Source organism: Physeter macrocephalus, chromosome 18 (assembly GCF_002837175.3).
Source record: "Physeter macrocephalus isolate SW-GA chromosome 18, ASM283717v5, whole genome shotgun sequence".
Classification (NCBI taxonomy): Eukaryota; Metazoa; Chordata; class Mammalia; order Artiodactyla; family Physeteridae; genus Physeter; species Physeter macrocephalus.
In genome coordinates this window covers 6,608,570-6,624,161 of record NC_041231.1, presented here as the reverse complement: position 1 = coordinate 6,624,161, position 15,592 = coordinate 6,608,570, and the positions used below count along the sequence as shown (strand labels likewise).

Here is a 15,592-nt window from a genome sequence, read left to right as displayed (position 1 = left end):
CTCCGCAACGGGAGAGGCCACGGCAGTGAGAGGCCCGCGTACCGCAAAAAAAAAAAAAAAAAAAAAAAGGAGAGGGGAAGGGCAGAAGACCGTGGGAGCCGGGCAAGGGGCCGCCGTCCGACTTCAGCCCGAAAGGCAGGCGGTCTGGCCCAGACTGGTGGGCAGGGCAGCCAGAAGGGGTGGCTTTGAACCTAGTTCCTCATCGGGGGGACCATGTCCTTGACGTTTGAGGTGCTCCCAGTGGGGAGACGAGGAGGCACCATGGTGGAGAGAGGAGGCTGGTTCTGGGCTAGCCTTGTGCAGCTCCAAATGTTTGGATAGTCACTTCCTGTTTGCATAACTGATCGGCCAAAGAGCAGGGCCCGTTGGCTGGCTTGAGGCCCGTATCCCGCCTTGCAACTTTCTCCAAGAGGAGAAATAAAGGGTCTCTTCTTTCTTTTGCTCTAAAGTAACTGTCACAGCATGATTGTAAAAATAACTCCAAACATTGGGATAGCTCTTTACAGGAGAAAAAGTGGATCCATAGTCAACGCAGTATTTAATCCTCACAAGGACTGTTCAAGGGAGAGGTTTTATCCCCATCTTACAGGTTGTGGGAAGTGAGGCTCCGAGAAGTTAAGTGACGTACCCAAGGCCACACAGCCAGAAAGTGGAAAACGAAGGTCTGTCTGCCCCCACAGCCTGTGTTCTTTCTGTCTTTCCACTTTACCTTTTTCGTGGCTGACTCATGGTTACAAGATGGCTGCTGCACCTCCAGGCCTCATGTCTGCTGTCCAGGCATAAGAAGGACCAGTGATATTGGGGGTGGGAAGGATTTTCTTCTAGTGAGCTTTGCCTTTGTATTCAGGGAGAGGCTCCCCCACCTTCTCCCGCCAGAACTTGTACCTCCATCAACTTGGCCAGAACTGCGTCACGTGGCTGCCCCTACCTGCAAGAGAGTCTGGTGATATTCATACCCCACACAAACCTGAGGCTCTCTTAGGAAGGAAAAAGGGAGCAGATATTGCAGAGGCTCCAAAGGAGATGCCCAGTGAATGAGGAAACCAAGGACCAGAGAGTGAGCTTCACACGGTGATTAGGTGATGGTTGTCGTTTGTTTCCCTGTCCCTAAACCTCACCCAGCCCCAGAAGCAAACCTCCTCTCCCCGTTTTCTGTAGTCAGAGCTTGCAGGTTTGTGGGCTGACTTGCCCCCAGAGCTCTCCCTCTTTGGAGAAAGGAAAGGGGAGGGGATAGAACAGTTGAGAACACTAGTCACGTAGCCCAGCTTGATGGATCCAGAACTCAGCTGAGCTTCCCAACTCCGAATCACACCTCCTTCCCCTTCTCTGCCACCTCCTCAAGGGCAATCTCAGCAACTCTCTTGCTCATTGCTCAGACTTCTATTTAGTTCTTTCTCAAACCTGCATCTTCTTCTCCCTCCCACTCAGTCCTCTGTTGTGGGTTCTGACCAGTCCTTTCCCTGTTCCTCCGGTAAACCTCCTTCTGTCAGGTCTCTGTGGGGTTGCTGTAACCCCGAGCTCGCCCAGCTCTTCCCGTCGTGATGATGAGCTCCCAGTGTGCTCTGTGGTTGCTGCCCACGAGCCTAGATTAGCAGAAGCCAGGATCCTGGAGGGTCCCCCTGATCTCCAGGGTCATGGAGCTCGCCCTCTGCCTCAACCAGGGCCTGATTCTGGGCTGGTTTCTAAATGTGTTTCCTAGCTCCAAGTTTCTCACTACACAGCTGAGCTCCACACCTTAGGACAACATCCCAAGGTCAGTCAGCAGGGTTTTTCTGGCCTCTGTCTGTGGATGAGACGGCCCTGGATGGCCCCGGGCTTCATGCAGGGGCCTCCTTGTCTTCACTCAGCATGCAGGGTCTCCTGCCCCTTCCCCACTTGGGCCTCAGAACCCAAGTCCTGACCCCTCAGGGGCAATTCAGCTCTATCTCCTGCTCCCCACACAAGCTGGGCATCTTACCTTTTTGTTTTTGACCTGGACTCTGGATCATCTTAAATGGTTATATTCTCTCCTGCACTTCTGTGTGTCTGTAGATAGAAAGAGAGCCTCCCATAGCACCTCAATCCGCCATCCTGACCGGGAACCTACGAGAACAGACAGTAAATATTTAAGCCATTGGAAACACTCATGTATTCGTTCCACGTTTTCTAAGCACCTTCTATGGACAAAGCCCTGTGCGGATACCTGGGTACACAGAACTGGTACAGGCATGCGCGCTGCCCTCTGAGGGTCTCCTGGGCCCGAGTGGAACAGGCCATGAACACACACGTTGGGACACAAACATGCTTTGTGCAGAGGGGCCCCAAGAGAGCAACTGCTGCTTTCAGAACCGTGGGAGTCCTGGATCACATGCCAGTATTCCACATGTCAACGTGACCTGCAGCCTCCTGGAGCTGGGCAAAGACCCTGGGCTCACCCAGCCCGCCCAGTCCACCACAACCCCATCAGCTTCTGCTTCCCACGGCTGGTCTCCTGGGTCCACCTCCTCCCAGATGGGAGACTCAGCTCCTCCAAATCCCACAAGACAGTCCCTCCTCCCAGCACGTTTGTGAGCATAGTAACCCTGACAGATGATCCAGAGGGGAAGACGCGGATTACGTTGCAGTGACGCAAATAGTTTCACATGGAATACTTGACATCACGATTTATACAGTGTCATTTAACCTCCGCCCCCATCCGTCTAGAGTGTTTCCCTGTCACTTCTCCCAAACTACACCCAAACCCTCTCCACCTTTCTCTCCTCTGTTTTCTTTTCCTTCCTATCAGCCAGGTCTCTTAGATGAGTGCCAGAAAGCCTGACTCAAACTGACTTGCTTTAAAAAGCTGGCTCTCAGTAAAGTTTAAGCATGTGCAGCTTCAGGCATGGCTGGCTCCAGGTACTCAAACAATGTCACCAGGATATGGAAGCTCTGCTTCACTCTCAGGCTAGTTCTCTCCCCTGGTAGCCTCTGGGGCACTTACATCTCGAAAGGTCATCTCTTGTCTGAGCTATCCCACTGGAGTGCCAGGCTGAGCCTCAATGGACAAACTTGGAAACATGTTCATCCCAGAACCCATCAGGGGGCCAGGATGATTGGATGCTCTGATTGACCAAACTTTAGTCACTCACCCACCAAACATATACAAACCCACAGCCAACCCTGTCGAACCCTGAGACTGAGATCCTCCCAGGAGAATCACGGGAGCACGTATCCCAGACATGTTAAACAACACACACCCCTGCCTTTGCTCCTCTCGGGAACTCACAGCCCAAATCCCCTTTCTCGTCTCGGGAACAGCCCACCTGTGGCAACCGGAGAATCTCTGAGTGGAGGCCCCGAAGGGAAGCCTGCTTAAACGCAGGACAGGCTTGTCTCACAGTCAGCTCTCCCAGGCTGCTGAGCGTTTTGGGGTAGTAGGGGGCACCCTGCACCGTCACCAACCCTGCCTGTCTCAGTGCTTCAGAACCTGCTGGGAGGATGGGCCAAAAGGATCCTTATTACCGGCCTCCTGGCCCAGCCCGTGAGCCCTCCTAGGGAAGCACGATGTCTTGATGTTGACTGGCCCAGCACCAAGCCTCCCAGTAAGATGGTGAATGAACAAGCGAACGGACCGACAAGCCTATGGATGGATGCAGCCTCAAAGACGTCTTGGCAGAAGGGGCATGGGCGTGCAGGAGTGCAGCGCCAGGCGAGCCCCGAGTGGTCCAGTGGCCCGATCCTGCTTCGAGGGGAACCGCCCTCTACCCAGTGACTAGATTCTCCCGAAGCCCCGTGTCTCAGCCGTTTCTCTGCCCTGCCGCCCCTTGCTCTGCGCCACGGAGGAGAAGCTGGGCCTTTAGGACACCGGGACAGCAGCCTGGGGCCGACGCTGCTGGGCAGGGGCTGGGCTCCGACGCCCAGAGCACAGAAAACCTAGCTCAGCTGGAGCAGGAGGAGGGGCCGCCTCTGTGGCCTCGTTGTCGCTGCCTGGGAGGATGGAAAGGCCGGCGTGGACGGGGGTGGGGGAGGGAGGCGTAGGGCAGCTAACCGGGCCGGCCACCACGCTGTGCACACAAAGATGAGGCCTCGGAGGGCCACCTCCTTTCTTCCGCCCCAGTGCAGCCCGGCCTGATGGGGGGTGGGCGCAGAGTCAGCGCGTCAGGAGGGAAGCAGACGGGCGGGGGGCGCCATCTGGAGCTGGGGGGCGGCTGCCTGCGGATTCCATCATCCTTAGAAGTGAGCGTGTGGGTGGCCGCTACTGGGAATTGAGGCCTTTGTCCAGAGGACAATACCCCGGGCTTACAAAGGGACACTGCTGGCCCAGCACCTGCTGCAGGCCCACCCGGGGCTGTGGAGAGGCAGAGAGGGGCTCGGTGGGTGGAGGCCCAGGCTCGGGAGGCCCGGCCCAACCCGGGCTTGAATCCCAGCTTTTCCAGATCTTTACGGGGGGACCTTGAGCTGGCCCCTCCCCCTGTGCCTCAGTTACCTCATCTGGGAAGTGGGGTGGGGCCCCGTTGCCCTGGACGTGTGTGTTCAGTGACGTGGGGGCAGGGAGGTGCAGGCTGAGCGGGCAGCTCTGGGCCCTGACCTGCCTCAGTCTTTTTTTTTTTTTTTTTTTTTTAAATAAATTTATTTATTTATTTACTGTTTCTGGCTGCGTTGGGTCTTCGTTGCTGCGTGCGGGCTTTCTCTAGTTGCAGCGAGTGGGGGCTACTCTTTGTTGCGGTGCGCGGGCTTCTCATTGCAGTGGCTTTTCTTGTTGCCAAGCACGGGCTGTAGGCACGCGAGCTTCAGTAGTTGTGGCACGTGGGCTCAGTAGTTGTGGCGCACGGGCTTAGCTGCTCCACGGCATGTGGGATCTTCCCGGACCAGGGCTCAAGCCCGCGTCCCCTGCGTTGGCAGGTGGATTCTTTTTTTTTTTTGCGGTACGTGGGCCTCTCACTGCTGCGGCCTCTCCCGTTGCGGAGCACAGGCTCCGGACGCGCAAGCTCAGCGGCCACGGCTCACGGGCCCAGCCGCTCCGCGGCATGTGGGATCCTCCCGGACCGGGGCACAAACCCGTGTCCCCTTCATCGGCAGGCGGACTCTCAACCGCTGCGCCACCAGGGAAGCCCTGGCAGGTGGATTCTTAACCACTGTGCCACCAGGGAAGCCCATGTCTCAGTCATTCTTGCGTCTATGAGCCTCCTTTTCCTCATCTGTAAAATGAGGGTGACAAGAATAATAATGATTATTATATTCACCTCATAGGGAATTTGAAGATCAAGTGCTAATATGTACAAAGCACCTAGAATAACGCTTAGCCTTGAGAAAACTCTTGACGAATGCTGGAGATTATTATTTTATTTATCCCTTATCACAGTACCCCCCATAAATAGTAATGGTAGTGGTGGTTGGTATTGTTGATATGAACAGAGTCTGGCCCCGAGAGCCCTCTGTGTGTGGAGACCACCACAAGGAGTGGACAGTGTCAGCTGAGTGTCAGGGTCCTACCGGAATCGCAGAGTGTGGGCAACCACAGGACCCTGACTCCAGCGTGAGTGACGCTGGCTAGGGCATCTCTTAGGGGAACGCCGTCATCTGAGCTGGGTGTTGAAGGACGAGTAGGAGTTTTCTGAGGTATCGCAGATTCAGGTTGCCGTGAGTGCAAAGGCTTGGAGGTGTGAAGGCCTTGGTGCCTCTTGGGAACAGGGAGACGTATTGCGGCTGGCGGGTTTGAGGTGGAAAGTGGCAGGAAAGGAAGCTGGAAGGGCAGGCGAGGATGGCGAAGGGCCCTGAGCACCAGGCTGAGGCACGAGGCCTTCACCCCAGAGAACGAGGGAGACAGAGAAGGGCTTGAAACAGAAGTGAAGTGATCACTTTGAGCTTCAGAGCGACCCTTCAGGCTGCCTGTGAAGGACAAATGGTCAGGAGGGGAGGTGAGAGGCAAGGAGGCTGGTGAGGAGACCGTTTCTGGGTCCAGCACCTGAGAAGGGATGGACCACCAGCCCCACACCTGGAGGCCTTACCTGGAGCTGGGCAGAGCCTCAACCTGCCATTCTCCGTTCTAGGTCCGAGCCTTCCTCGAGGACACCACCTTAGGATCTGCAGGGTGAAACAGGCATTAGAGCCACAGGCAGCAGCCGGGTTGACCGCTGGGACCTACCTCTGGGTGGAGGAGCCAGCAAGGGGTCACCCAGAGCCAGCCTTGGTGTCCTCAGCTCGTGCTGGCTTGGGGAGAGCAAACACGAGTGGCTTTCACCCTCGCGTTAACAGGGCACTCCGATGTGTCGTGGGCACGTTATGCGCTGCAGGCTGGATGGTGAGCCAGGACCTCAGGGGTTCCGGGGGACTGAGCACCGCGCCTCGAGAAACTTACCTGGTCACGTTCACAGTCACGGACCCCCAGGAGCCCAGTTCAGCAAAGGATCCCACTGCGTACAGGCCGAGGAGGGGGGTGTCAGGTGACTGTGGTTCCTCCTGAGTCCAGGTCCTACAGGAAGCCTTCGATGGGGGATTACCGGACCTTTTATCCCCCTGCTACATCACCCCGAAATTGCAGCCAGTTTGCTAAGAAGCCACACCGCCTGGACCTAAACTCAAGTCCCACCTACAATTTCTCGCTGCATCCCCGACACCTCTCGCTCCACTGGCCACAGGTTACCCACTACGGCCAGTATGGCACGTGGGCGGTCACACCACACCTGCGTGAAGATGACCTTCCAGGGGCAGCTGGGGAGACACCTCCAGCGGTGGGTTCATCAGTTAGGGATGCCCTTCAGCCGGAAGTTGCAGGAACTCACCTAACAGTGCTTGGAACACACTGGGGTTTGGGTTTCATTGTCTGCTCCTGACCAGAAGCCCGGGGCGGCCCTGTGATGAGTCTTGCGATGTCCCTCAGACACGTGGCCTCCACAACGCTGTTAAAGGCAGAAAAGCACGGGACATCTGTTCGTTTCTATCCAGAAAAGCAAGGCCTGCCCAGATACCACAAGTGCCAGGGCGGGGCCCCAGAGGGCAGCGGAGCCGGGGAATGAGTGCAGGCAGTGACGGGGAAGGAGCCGGGGACCACCTGTTGAGTTGTTCGATGGATAGAGTCCCTCTCTGAGGTGATCCGGCCAAGGTCACCCAGGCAGTCAGGGCAGAGGCCAGGCCGGACTCCGTCCTCAAGGGCCCAAGAGTCCTGGGCTCTCGTGCTGCTTCCCTCGGGGCTCGGGAACAGGCCTCGGCTCTGTGCCTTCGAGGTTAGCTGGGGATGCTCTGAGACCCTCCGTTCGCGAGCCCTGCTCTCCCAGTTCCAAGCCAGGTGGGTGGCCTCAGGCACACAGGTGACAAGAGGACCACGATATCGGTTTCCCAGGTCAGGGGCAGCCGCACAGGACCCGGGGTGGCCTGAAGGGCCAGACCAGTCAGTCGCCTTTGGCCACTGCCTGCTTTGTCCATCTTCTTTGGTGCCTTGACACTTCTTGAGAGGCTCTGACTCTACCTGGTTTTGCCTCCGTTTGCTCGTCTGGAAAGTGAGGTTAATTTTAGTGCCTACGTCACCGGTAAGACTTAAATGAGAGAACGTGTAAAAAGCACTCCGACTTGTGCCCGGCACATAGTAAGTAGTCCACCAATTGCACTGCCATCAGTTGGCGCTTACCTGCAGGGAGCAGACTTTAAATCCCGTGCCACCAGCACTGTCCCTCCATCCCGAATCTCTGCTTGTCCCTGCTTGGTTTCACGCACTCCTGCTCCACACGGGAGGGGACAGGCTGCGGTGACCCCAGATCCTTAACTTTCCAAATTCAGTGACCTGCATACTGCTTCCCAGCACGTGCAGATAAAGTCTCAGGGAAGAACGCTGCCCAGCCCAGCCTAGGTGACAGGCCACATCTAGGCCATCACCGTGGCCAGGGCGCTAGGATACGCCAGCCAGCCAGGACTAGGACGCACACTCAACCCCGTGGTCTGGGAGAGGTGGATGCTAGGTAGGGGGCGGGACAGTTCCTGAAAGCAGAGTGGGTGCTGTTATCAGGAGACAGAAGGAGGATGCCATGAGACAAAAACAACAAACTCCACCTCGTGACCTTCCTCTTAGAAGTGAGACTCCAAGACGAGTGAAGGCGGCACTGTGGCACCAAGCAAAGGGAAGATGAAAAAGTGGATGTTTGGGCCTCTGAGCCCAGGATTAGCACCAGTCCTTCTACTGGGGTAACCCAATAGAATGAGCATTTCTTTCCCAGGAGTTCCAAGAAAATCCCTAGATTAACTCTTGATCATCCTGACATGGGTCACGCCCATCCCTGAACCAATCAGCGGTACCAGGGATGTTGGAATATGCTGACTGGCTAGGTTGGCGGGGTGTCACGTGACTACTCTGGACCAATCACTGCCACTCTGGTTCACCGGACCTGGGTCTCACGGATGGATTGACGGGGAGGTGGCTTCTGCAAAGAACAGCAGTCCCTCTCGACTGGGAGCTCCTGTGGGCAGCAATGGTGCCCAATGCCCCTCCTTTCTGCCCCTGCGGCCATTGCTGAGCAGAGGGCCTGGCCCAGGAAGGCAGGCGTTTCCTCCTGACCGGGCAGGTGCACGGACCATGGGAAACGCCTGAGGCTCCCATCACCTGCCCTGAATCCTCCTGAGAGGACAGAGGTGACTTAGAGAAGGCTGGAGCCACCGACATCACAGACCCTGACGCGGGGAGGGGACAGAGATTCTCCGTGGGGGTCTCTTCCCGATTTTCTGTCAGAATTAACCACTGACTGTTCTTTATCCAACCACGCTTTGTCACATGCCCAGAGTGCCGTGCTGCCCTGGGTCCAAGGGAAACAGCCATGAACGAGGCAAAGTCCCTGCCCTCATGGGGCTGACGTCCTGGGGGGAGACCACTGACCAATAGGTGACAGTACACGGGGTGAATAAGGGGAGGGCGCGGTGGAGGTGGCTGCTTTGCTACAGTGTGTTAGTGGCAGTGTATTAGTCAGCTCGGGCTGCGTGACAAATACCGTGGTCTGGGCGGCATCAACCACAGACGTGCACCGTCTCACAGTTCTGGAGGCCGGAAGTCCAAGATCAAGGTGCGGGCAGCACTGGTTTCCCCTGAGGCCTCTCTCCTTGGCCTGGAGACGGCCGTCTCTTCCCTGCGTCCTCACACAGAGTCTTTCCTCCGTGCATGTCTGGGTCCTAACCTCCTCTCCTTACAAGGAGACCAGTCACATTGGATGAGGGCCACCCTAGGACCTCATTTTTACTTCATCACCTCTTTAAAGGCCCTGTCTCCAAATACAGTAACACAGTCACATCCTGAGATACCTGGGCCGAGGGCCTCCTTGCCGTGACCGTGGCCCTGAGAGATGGGGCCCCCGCTCCGGCCCCAGCTTCCTCCACTCTGCCCGCTGTGTACCCCTCCAGCCACGCTGGCCTCTCTGCTCCTTGAACCCCAAACCCCTCCCTGGTCCACTTTGGGCACAGGGCCCCCTGACTGCTCCCAGCCAGCTCCTAATTCACATCCACCCAGCTGTCTTGGCTACATCCCACGACATCGTCAGAGGCCTCGGCCCTGCCAGCCTGCTCCCCTGTCATCTCTCACAGCCCCTGGCCTTTCCATCCTCCATTTATTTTTGTTGTGACTTCACCGGGGTCCGTGTCGCCCAGGGGAAGGGAGGCTCCAGGAGGTCGGGCCGTTCTGGTAAGCACAGTGTCTCCAGCACACAATTCATCTGTGGGATGAACTGCAGAGCCAAATGAGCAGCTCGGACTGTTGGGGGCCTGTTCAGACACCCCCTGGCACCGAGCCCCCAGTAGAGGCGATGCCCCGCGTTCAGGGAGGGACCAGAAACGAGGAAGAGTCACAAAGGCTTCCCAGGCCCCGAGGCCTGTCTGCACACTCCCCTCTTCAGGATTTATTTTCGGCTCTTCCTCCAAGGCCCCCCCTCAAGCTCTTCTTCCTACTGTTGTTCTTTAGTTTTCACACACCCGTCTCTGTTTCCTGCGAGCCTTCACTCAGGAAACGCCACATAGCAAAGGCAGCCTGTGTGCGAGCCTCCAGGACCTCTGGCTGCCTGGCGACCCCACTCCTGGCCAGCCCTGGACAGGCCCTGCATGTCCTGTCTGCCCTGGAGCTTCCCAAAGCTCGGGGGCCACTGGGTGTCAGAGGGTTGAATGCAGAGAGGGAAGCAAATGAGAGTAACGTTTTCTATCCATTTCAGAAAAAGCTGGATCCAGGGGTGTGATGGTCTCTGGCTGGGTCACCTTGCTGAGTTACTTGGTTCCAGCCCAAGTCATTCAAGCACTAACCTACGGTTGCCTTGAGGCATTTTGCATATGAATTAAAGTCTTTAACCAATTGATTCTGAGTAAGGGACATGATCCTGGTTAATCTGGGTGAGCCCCATTTAATCATTCGATAGACCTTACAGCAAGGCTGAGGGCTTCCCTGAAACCAAGAGGTTCCGCCTGTGGACACAGTTTCTGCTGTGCTCAAGGGTCTAGTCCGCATGTGCGCTCCCCTGCCTCTGGATTTCAGACTCTCTGAGCTGGCCCCCAAGCACAGAGGCCACTTCCTGGTCACAAAGCTCTTGAGACAGCATTGTAGCTATAGACATGGATGTAGATGGGCATCCCCTACTGGCCCCACTTCTCTGGTTGAACCCTGACTCAACCAGGGGTTGAGGCAGGAGGGAACAGAGGCCAGCGTTTCTGTGCACCTGTGGTTTTGATGCACTGCACTAACGACTTCACGTACACAACCTCATTTAACCCCCAAGCAGTGCTGTGAAGTGTTTATCAATGACAGTGCTTTAGGCTGCAAGTAAAAGAAAACTCAACTCACAATGGCTTAAACCACAGGGACATTGATAATCCTGCATGAGAAGTCCAGGGGACAGCAGCTCAGTGATGTTTGCAAGGACCCAATTCTCCATCTTTTGACTCTTAGCCTGTCATCTTGGCCTATCAGCAAAGGCCCCTCATGGTCACAAGATAGCTGCCATGGCCCAGGCATCACTGCCACATCCAGAGACAGAAAAATAACTTCCTTCTTCAACTTCTCTGTTCCCAGAGACCCTCCTGGAAGACCTCCCCTCATCTCTCATTGGCCAGGATCACATCACATGCCTGTTCCTAAACCAATCCTTGGCAAAAGGAAGGAATAATCATGATCAGCTTAAACCAGTCAGATCTCCTGTCTGGAAGCACTTGGCCACTCAGTGCCTGACGGAATAATTGAGGTTGTGCCAACAAGACAGATGGGGTGTGATTGTTTGGGTTGTTGTATTTGGTTCCTATGCAACCTTAACAAATTACCACAAACGTAGGCACTCAAAACAACACCCACTTATGATCTCACATTCCGCAGGCCAGAAGTCCAGGCAGCCTCGCCCGGGTTCTCTGCCTAGGCTCCCACAAGGCTGAAATTAAGGTGCTGTTGACCTTGGGCTGAGGGGAAGAATCTGTTTCCAAGCTCACCCAGGGGTTGACAGAATTCAGATCCTTATGGTTGTAGGACTGAGATCCCCATCCCTTGCTGACTGTCAGCAGGGGTCGCTCTCTACACGCCATCTCCTGTGTCCCTGTTCATCCTCCAGCCAGCAGCGACCCAAGTCCTTCTCACACTTCACTAACTTCCTCTTCTGCACCAGCCAAGAAAGTTCTCTGCTTTTAAAGGGACACGTGTGACGAGGTGACACAGCTTAAGGTCAGCTGTCCCATATAACATAACACCATCCCAGGAGTGATACCTCAGCACATTCACAGGCTGCAGGAATTAGGATGTGGGATCTTGGGGGTCATTCCTAGAAATTCTGCTCCTGCACCGGCTGGGTCTGCCCTCCCTTGCTTTCTGCCCAAGCCTTGCCCTCCAAGCTGCCGATCGACTCTGTTAGCGCCTGGGTATCCTGCCCACCAACTCCCTTCCTGCTTCAATGATGGTTTCTGTTGTTGCAACCAGGAACCACTGGCTTGGGTACAGCCTCGAACAACTCACTTCTCCCTTCTTTCCAGTGAAGTGTCTGTCTTGCTGTGGCAGCACCATGGCTACCGTGCGGGTGGGCAGAATTTCTAGGAATGACCCCGGAGATCCCACACGCTAATTCCTGCAGCCTGTGAATGTGGTGAGGACAAGGTGTCTCCATGGGAGCAATATCTCCCCCAGAGACATTCTGGAAATTTGTGGGGAGGGACTGTTTGTTTCAGTGACTAGGAGGATGGTGCTGCCAGCACTTGGGGGTGGATTCCAGGGATACAGGCCTCCAGGTAGGCCCTGTACAACCCATCAGGATTGGCTTGTACCCCACATGACTTCCAAATGCCCTGCTCTGTGTTCGTTCTGCGAAAAACTGGCTTTCACTGCAGTGATCTGAGCCTAGGTCCTAAGTCTGCTTTCCATACAAACACAGTTTTTTTGCACAGGTTTAATATACAAAGAATTTTGCAAGAATGCAATGCTGTGTGAGAGTTGAGGGAAGGTTATACGTTTATTTGTTTGGAATTCTCCAAGGATGGCTCATCATTGCACAACCACATCACAGATGATAGCGACATGTGTGAAGCTTAACCGGCTGGTAAGGAGTTCCTGTGTCCACTGGCGTTCATTGCTCTGCGTCCCAGGGAGTCTGCATATCTGTCTGTCTGTCTGTCTGTCCATCTGCCCCTCCATCCATCTATCTGAATGTCTTTTCCTAGTCCTTATTTCAAAACGTCAAGAATAGGGAAAGAGTGTCAACAACATTCCACTGAACATTACCTTACCTCTCTCAAATTCAAACTTAGCCATTATAAATAGTTTTAAGCATCTGAAATTTTCTTTATATCTGAGCATTTACTTATTGAAATGTATGTTGTAAAATTCCTTCCTCTCTCCTTTAAATCACAAGGCATCACATTAATTTTTTCCAAGTATACGTAAAGACAGGGTCTATTAGCTCATTTAGGGATAGCACAGGAATATTCCAAAATATCCGTTATAAAAAGAGGGTGTCCGTATGTTAGCGGTGGGGTCCTCTGCTGTGCGGGGGATAGAACGAGTGACTGAGAGACAGGGCAAGAGCTTTCTGGCTCCGACAGTGCCCACAGCTTATGATGTGCTGCTGACCAAGCATTTGCCAAATTTCAGACGCTCTCCTAGGAGCTGTGTCATCTTTTACCATACCTGCAGAGCACCCATCTTGTTATCCTTTAGTTACTATTTTTCCTTAAATCATCTCACTCTTTTTACTTAATTTAAAAGGAAGTTTTATCACTGTCATAAACATAAAACTAAAATGGTTCATTAATTGTCTTTAGTACACATTATACTAAATACTTAACTGTTTAAAACACACACACACACACACACACACACGCCCCTGTTCATCCGAGTGCCACCTAAAATCCCCTTGAATACTAAACGGAGGCAGGAGCTCCCCGTGTTTAAAAGTACCGTTATCTCTTTTCATCTTCATGGGACCCCGGGGCCCATCAGTGTTTACTGGTGAATGAACAGAGGACTGAGATGGAGGCCGGGGGGCAGGGGCAGTTGTGAAGCGTCACACCGCAAAGCCACGGCCCTGCGGGGTGGAACCCAGATTAGGCAGCTTCTGAGAACCCCCCTCTTTGCAGCGCAGAACCAAGGGAGGCTCCGTCCGTCGGAGGCCCGGAGCTGGGCGGGAACCGCCAGGCCTGGAAGGAGTAGAGGGGAACATCTGGCCCTCGCCAGATCGTGTTGGCCGCCGGGCTCCAGCAGGAAGAAGGCGTCAGGGGGAGGATGCCTCGGGGCTCAGGGCGGCACGCCGAGGTGCGCAGCTGGAGGGAACGCCCTGCTGGCACAAGGACGTTGTCTGTCCGGGCGTGAGGCCATGAGGGGACAGTGGGCAGCCGCGGGCCCGCCTCTCCCCAGGAGGGCCTGGAGCTGAGAGGGAGGGGCTCCGCTGTGCCTGTGGGGTGACAGGCGTCTCTGCAGGTCCCAGAAGTTCCCCCAGCCCCTCCGTGCCCCCAAGGAGAGTGGCCCGAGGTGGGCAGGGGGTGGACGTGGTTTCACAGGCCAGCGAGGGCCTCTGCTGGCCTTTGCAGGCCTGGACTGACCTGGTGACTCTCTAACTCCCCTTAGCCAACCTCTCTTTTTTTTTTTAATGGGATGCAAATAGTGGATACTTTTTTATTTTTAAGAAGATGTTGGGGGTAGGAGTTAATTAATTAATTTATGTATTTTTGGCTGTGTTGGGTCTTCGTTGCTGTGCGAGGGCTTTCTCCAGTTGCGGAGAGCGGGGGCCGCTCTTCATCGCGCTGCGCGGGCCTCTCACTGTCGCGGCCTCTCCCGTTGCGGAGCACAGGCTCCGGACGCGGAGGCTCAGTAGTTGTGGCTCGCGGGCCCAGCCGCTCCGCGGCATGTGGGATCCTCCCGGACCAGGGCTCGAACCCGTGTCCCCTGCATTAGCAGGCGGACTCTCAACCACTGTGCCACCAGGGAAGCCCCCGACCTCTCTTTTTGACAAAGAAAGAACAGCCTGAAAACAGGATCTAGCTAGAGCTGGCTGTTTCGTTGTCTTTGTTTTTCTGTTTACCTTCTATTTATGGCAAGAGACACTGGCTTTTTACTCTTGGTGGTAACGTTTCCTATGAAAGGAAATCTGTATTAGTCAACAGTCGGGCCAGTGGCCCGAAATGCCTGCAGTTTGGGAAGGTCTTCCTCACCCTCTCGCCTGGAGGGTCCACCCCTCTGTCAGCCCCCATCCATGGGACTTGGCAGCGATGGGGCTGGGAATCGCCCCCAGTCTGTGGCTCCAAAGCTAGTGCTCTCCTGTCTTTCTGGAACAATCCAAGAGCAGAGGGACGGGAGGAGCTGGTATCCCCCCGGGCGCTGGGCTCGTCCTCGCCTGACCTGCCCTCCCGCTAGTAACCTCAACTGCTGCCAACGGTGTCATTCATCCGTTCCCGCATTCATCGTTCAACAAACCTTGACGGGTCCTCTGTCCTGTGCTGGCTGCCCTCCAGGAAATGCCGTCTGATGGGGGAAACACAGCACAACAGCCGCTGGAGACCGTGGGAGCTCAGGGCATCCAGCTAGGGAGGCAAGTTCTGAAAGGAAGCGACATCTGTGTCGGGGACGCGGCAGGTGGGTGGTTGAAGGACCAGCAGGGTTTTCCAGGCAGAACTAGCTCGGGATGGGTGCGCACTGCAGCTCGAGGCGTCTGCGTGGTCTTGGCAAGTTCCCCCAGCTCTGGACGTCAGTTTTCTCATCTGTGAAACGGCAGGAATGAGAATAAGTTTTTCTTAGGGCTGCTGGGAGGAATAGATGAGTTTTTTCATTAAAACACTCAGAGCGTACATACTATCTACAAAATAAATAGGTAAGCAACACGGACCTACTGTAGAGCACAGGGAACTCTACTCAGTATCTTGTAATAACCTATGCGGGAAAAGAATCTGAAAAAGGCAATGTGTGTGTATGTATATACATACACATACACGCAAGTATAACTGAATCACTCTGCGGTACACTTGAAACTAACATAACGTAAATTAACTATACTTCAATGTTAAGAAATTAACTCTGTATATATAAGGGAAGAAAACACTCAGAGCAGCGGCTGGCACACAGTAAGGCGCTGGCCGTGGTCATCACACGCAAGGACCCAGAGGGCAACGCGCCGGAGGGTCCGTGGGTCTGGCTCTGCCCAGGGACCATCAGCAG

General features: G+C 55.0%; 1 protein-coding gene and 1 long non-coding RNA gene across 4 annotated transcripts in view; one reads left to right on the top strand and one right to left on the bottom strand.

Annotated features, from left to right (window-relative positions):
* EFCC1 (EF-hand and coiled-coil domain containing 1) overlaps window positions 1-15,592 on the top strand; it is a 39,640-nt gene that overhangs the window by 3,860 nt on the left and 20,188 nt on the right. The window lies entirely within an intron of this gene.
* On the bottom strand, window positions 276-15,135 carry LOC112062565 (uncharacterized). 3 transcript variants are annotated; one of them, XR_002890793.3, is made up of 8 exons: window positions 14,855-15,135; window positions 6,741-6,857; window positions 6,317-6,441; window positions 5,967-6,042; window positions 5,452-5,847; window positions 4,604-5,156; window positions 1,958-2,082; window positions 276-928 (listed from the first exon to the last, which is right to left on the bottom strand). It is a non-coding gene; the product is annotated as an uncharacterized lncRNA (long non-coding RNA). The 3 variants fall into 3 exon arrangements; XR_002890792.3 differs by having other exon boundaries at window positions 6,317-6,430; XR_002890794.3 differs by lacking the exon at window positions 6,317-6,441.